This window comes from Acomys russatus, chromosome 5 (genome assembly GCF_903995435.1).
Source record: "Acomys russatus chromosome 5, mAcoRus1.1, whole genome shotgun sequence".
NCBI lineage: Eukaryota > Metazoa > Chordata > Mammalia > Rodentia > Muridae > Acomys > Acomys russatus.
The window spans coordinates 26,189,630-26,195,629 of NC_067141.1; positions in this window are offsets into that span (position 1 = coordinate 26,189,630).

Consider the following 6,000-nt stretch of genomic DNA (forward strand, 5'->3'; position numbering starts at 1 on the left):
TACATACATTAAGCAAAACACCAATATACATAAGTAAATCTATAAAAAACAGCTGGGTATGGTAGCATATGCCTTTAATCCCAGCACTTGAAAATAGAAGCAGGCAGATCCCTGAGTTCAGTTCTAGCTTGGTCTATGTAGGGAGTTCTGGGCCAGCCAGGCCTACATTGAAACCCTGTTTCAAAAATAAATATATCAGCCGGGTGTGATGGCGCACGCCTTTAATCCCAGCACTCGGGATCACTGAGTTCGAGGCCAGCCTGGTCTACAAAGCGAGTCCAGGACAGCCAAGGCTACACAGAGAAGCCCTGTCTCGAAAAACCAAAATAAATAAATAAATATATAAATGAGGCAAGTGCAAGTGAGGGGTCCACACCTTCCCAGGGTAGCACAGGCCTCTCATGACATTGCCAAGAGGGAAAGGTTAAGCCAGGCCACCTCAAGAGCTCTGCCCTGCATATAATATAAGCAGCAGGCAAGGTCATCTGAGGATGAGGTGAGGCCATGTGTTACAGTTATTTTTATAAAACTGTTTCTCAGTTTCTTAACTCGCCTATCACAATTGAGACTCTTTTATATTTGTTTAATAAGCTTCACAGCACAAGAACTGAGCAGTTATTCTCTACTCTTAATCCTGTAAACTAATCTCATTTCCTCCCAGTGTACAGCCCAGAGATACTTGAAGTGCTTCCTCCTTTAACTCCTCCCCAGGAGGGCAGGAAGTCCAGCCCTATTCTCTCCCCTGCTCAGACATTGGCTGATAGCCTCTTTATTGACATAGCAGGACAACTGGGGAGCAGTGTTTATACAACATTGAGACAGGAGATTCTCAGACCAAGATTGCAACCAGATATGGCAGGGGAGGGGGTATAGAAATCAACTTTTGAATTCCACAGTAACCTTATGCCACCAGGCATGGTGGCGCATGCCTTTAATCCCAGCACTCAGGAGGCAGAGGCAGGAGAATCACTGTGAGTTAGAGGCAAGCCTGGTCTACAAAGTTGAGTCCAAGACAGCCAAAGCTACCACAGAGACCCTGTCTCGAAAAGCCAAAAAAAATGAAATAAATAATTTTACCCCTACAGAGATGTGGGATGGACAGTGGGATACTGAGCGGACTATAGATTCCCATTATAACTCCTTAAATAATTATCCATAACTAATAGTACCAGTCAGCATCCAGAGACATCCATAGGGCCCCAGCTGGTAGCAGCACTGATCAGTGAGTCTAAGGCCATCAGGGACCTCAGGAGATAAGTGGGGTCGAAGGCATAGGGTTTAGGGTGTCAAAAAATTGGGCCATCATAATAACACACCTTTATAATCCAGGACTTTGGAGGTGGAGACAGAAGGATCAGGGACATGCAGGGAGGATAAGACAGATAGAAATGAGTCCAGAGCTGAGTGGGCCACATCAAGAAAACAGGCACCTGGCCTGGAGGCACCAAGCTCTCTCTAGACAAGCAACTGATAAGGAAAAGCAAGAGGTGGGACAGACAGAGGCTGGTCAGGAGCCTTAGAGGGTCAGGGGTTGCATTTTTGGATGGTGATTAAGTTCCAATGAAGCCTGAAGGGAAAGAAGGTTGGTGGCCATTAGGTGGTCACAGTTCTGAGGAGATGGACATTGGTCTGTTGGGCAGGTGGCCTTCATTGAGAACTTCCTAGGTACTTCCGGTGAAGACCCCAGGTATGGAGCAGACCAATTAAACTGGGATGTTCTAGTGCCTGCCTTAAGTGCCCACCAAGGGGAAAGTGTCAAGCCAATGCTCCAAAGTCATATTCGAAGAGCCCCATACCTCCACCAGGCCCTTCGAGAAACATCCCTCTGCCTTGGGCAGCATAGGACCATTGCTAATCATGAAGTGACAGACATATGACTAGCAATCATAGAAATGCACATTAAAACACCTTTGAGAAGTTGCAGGGAGGGCGTAGTGGTTAGAGCAGCTAATGCCCTTGCAGAGGAATGGGGCTCAGTTCACAGGACCTACCTGACAGCTCCCAGCCATCTATAAACTCCAGGGCAGGAGAGCCAACTCTCTTCTGACCTGGGGGCATGCACATGTTGTGCATACATACGTGCAGGCAGGCAAAGCACTCATACACATAAAAATCTTAAAAACAAATTTTTTTCAACACTTAGAAATTTCATCTCCCAGCACTCGAGAGGCAGAGGCAGGCAGATCACTGTGAGTTCGAGGCCAGCCTGGTCTACAAAGCGACTCCAGGACAGCCAAGGCTACACAGAGAAACCCTGTCTCGAAAAACCAAAAATAAAAAAATAATGAATAAACAAATAAATGAATAAATAAAATAAAAAATACAGTTCCTCATGTTCTGGTGACACCCAACCATAAAATTGTTCTCATTGCTACTTCATAACTGTCATTTGGCAACTGTTATGAACCATAGCATGTGACCCCAAAGGGGTCATGGGGTCATCAACCAAAGGTTGAGAACCACTGCCTTAACGACAATCAAACATAGACAGTTTCTCTTTCTTTTCTTCTTCTTCTTCTTCTTCTTCTTCTTCTTCTTCTTCTTCTTCTTCTTCTTCTTCTTCTTCTTTTTTTTTTTTTTTTGTATTTCAAGACAGGGTTTCTCTGTGTAGTCCTGGCTGTCCTGGACTTGCTTTGTAGACCACGCTGGCCTCAGACTCATAGCTATCCTCCTGCCTCTGCTTCCTCCCAAATGCTAGGATTAAAGGCATGAGCCATCACACTACCACACTCAGCCTGACATGTTTTGGGTTTTTTGTTTTTTTTTTCCTTTGTTTTTTTTTTTTTTTTGGTGTTTTTGGTTTTTGTTTTTCAAGACAGGGTTACTCTGTGTAGCCTTGGCTGTCCTGGACTCGCTTTGTAGACCAGGCTGGCCTTGAACTCACAGTGATCTGCCTGCCTCTGCCTCCTGAATGCTGGGGTTAAAGGCGTGAGCCACAATGCCCGGCTATCAGCCTGACAGTTTTTATTCAGACATACTCCATATATATCTAGGTAGAATATAAGGCCAATCTAGCCTAAACTGGTTTGGATGTGTATTCAAATAACAGACCCTGTCTAAGTGGACTTCTAAGGAGAACCCCTTATCTATCAGGCGATGCCTGTGCATAATTAGGTGTGCATATGATTAAAATCAGATGCATTATGAGAAGGGACATATGCAGTGAACAAAGATCTATCTATGTGGTAGAAGCCTGTCAATCAAAATGAAGAGCCAAGCCGGGCGGTGGTGGCGCACTCCTTTAATCCCAGCACTCAGGAGGCAGAGGCAGGTGGATCGCTGTGAGTTCGAGACCAGCCTGGTCTACAAAGCGACTCCAGGACGCCCATGGCTACACAGAGAAACCCTGTATTGAAGGAGAAAAAAATGAAGAGCCATCCAAGTTATGTCTCTAGTTACTAAACTCCTCCCCCTTGAAACCCATAAAAAGGAAGTCCTTAAAAATAACTGAGGCCCTTGAGTATCTTCAGTCACGTGGTCACTGTTCCTTCACAGTAAGTTCTGGCCTCTTCTATAGCTTAAGTCAAGTTTCCACATGACTTTGCAAACAGTGCAGGCTTTTTATTTTTTTCTTTCCTTTTTTTTTTGTTTTGTTTTGTTTTGTTTTTGTTTTTTTGGTTTTTTAGACACGGCTTCTCTGTTTAACAGCTCTGGCTGTCCTGGAACTCACAGAGATCTGCCTGTCTCTGCCTCCAGAGAGCTAGGATTAAAGGCGTGCGCCACTACCACCCACCCAGTACAGGTTTCTATTTTCTTCTTTTTCCAGTTTTATGCGTGTATGTAAGGACCAAACAAACTCCATTTTGAAAAAGAAACTCCATTTTGTGTTAAATCTGGCTAAGGGCTGAACCCAAATTCCAGAAAAACCACAAACTAGTCTAAACAGAAAAATATTCCCTAGCAACACAATCAGCTCACCTTGGGAAAGTCCAAATATACTCTCTGCTGGTCAAGCTGGCCAGCAGGTGGTCTGGCACATAGCAACAACCAATTAGGAGAAGCCAGGCCAAAGCTCCTAATACCTCCATGACTGCAAGAACCAGTTTTTTCTATAGGCCAACTTGCCCCTACACCTATTACCCAACTATGAAATGCCAAGGCTTGTAACTCCCTACCTGCAGCTTTTCAGCCCAAATGTCATCCACTCATATACCATAAAAGCCATTTCTTTGTCAGCCGGGCATGGTGGCGCATGCCTTCAATCCAGCACTCGGGAGGCAGAGGTAGGTGGATCGCTGTGAGTTCAAGGCCACCCTGGTCTACAAAGCGAGTCCAGGACAGCCAAGGCTAACACAGAGAGACACTACCTCAATAAAACAAAAACAAAAACAAACAAAAAAGCCATTTCATTGTCCAAAACCTATAAAAATCCCTCTCAATTGAGACTTGAGGCCACTTCCCAGCATCTGCTGTGTCAGTGCACAGACTTCCTCGACATTGCATTTGGATCTGGCTCTTGGGTGGTCTGTTCGGGGAGTCTCTCAAAATTTGGGCATAAATGTGAGGAACCATCCTTCACTGCTCTTCTGCCTTATCAACTTAGTCAGAGGCTCTCAATCAAACCCAGAGCTCACATATTTAGCTAGTCTCATCAGCCAGCTTGCTCTGACGTTATGTGTCATCATTCCTGAGAAGATGTGAGCAAAATATTTATTCACCCCAGACAGGGAACTGACAACATGACCAAAATAAGGATACAATCAAGTCCACCCTGGTAAACCAGTAGCTTTTTTGGGGTTATTCAAAGGAGTGTGGGTGAGGGGTTACTTACAGGAGCAGAAATGCCTCAAAGACAGCTCTATCACCAGAGTGTACCCCAGCATGGGTGACAGCTCATGAAGACTGCAGGCAGCTCAACAGTTTGGAGAGCAAGCACCCATTCCAGGTGGCTGGGTAGTCAGCATCTCTCCCAGGTAGCTAGGCTAGTCTGAGAGTGTGTCTCAGCAGTCCTCCCTGCCTGGGAAGTGCCCAGAGGGGCTGATCAGTTTCAGGGACTTCCTGAAGTTGGTTGGTTGTTGTTTAGTTGCTGTTTTGAGACATAGTCTCACTATGCCACTTTGGCTGGTCTGGAACTTTGTATATAAACCAGGCTAGCCTTGAACTCACAGAAAACTGCCTGCCTCTACCTCTGGAATACTGAGATTAAAGGTGGACACTTCCATGTCAGCTTTTCTGAAGGTTCCCCCTCACCTTTGGTTTTTTTGAGACAGGGTTTCTCTGTGTAGCCTTGACTGTCCTGGACTCGTTTTGTAAACCACGCTGGCCTCGAACTCACAGCAATGAGCCTGCCTCTGCCTCCCAGGTGCCTGAAGCTTTTAAGATATTTACCTCCTGAGCTTAAGGGGCTTTGCTGAGGATGGAATGCTCCTCCCTCTTTAGAACAAACTGTCTTAAGGAGCTTCCTTTTCAGATGGAGGGTTTGATCTCTGAGGAAACTGCCACACTACACAATATATGAAGGGGGGGCGCGGTGTTCCCTGGCTCCATCTTCTCACCTGGCATTCTGTGGGTTTCTGGGTTCTTTAAGAGGTGAGCGTTTTAAGCAATGAGCCATCTCGCAGTGCCTCATTTCATTCTGAGACAAGAGGTCAAGAACCTCGAGGCATCCTGCGCAGACCTCAACTACCTGTAATAAAGGGGAAACAGGAGGAGCATACATTGGGCAAAGCAGGGACAGGTCTTGTGAGGACAGCTAAGGAGAACGAACCAAAACGAAGTTTTATGAAGGCAACACACAGACACATGAAAACTCGCTACTTTGTAAGTGAATTTCAAAATAAAAATGATTTCAAAAGAAAAGAATTAAGCTGGGCGTGGTGGCTCACTCCTTTAATCCCAGAACTCGGGAGGCAGAGGCAGGCGGATCACTGTGAGTTCAAAGCCAGCCTGGTCTACAGAGTGAGTCCAGGTCAGCCAAGGTTACACAGAGAAACCCTGTCTCGGAAAACCAAAAACAAAGGGCTGGTGAGTTGGCTCAGCGGTTAAGAGCACTGACTGTTC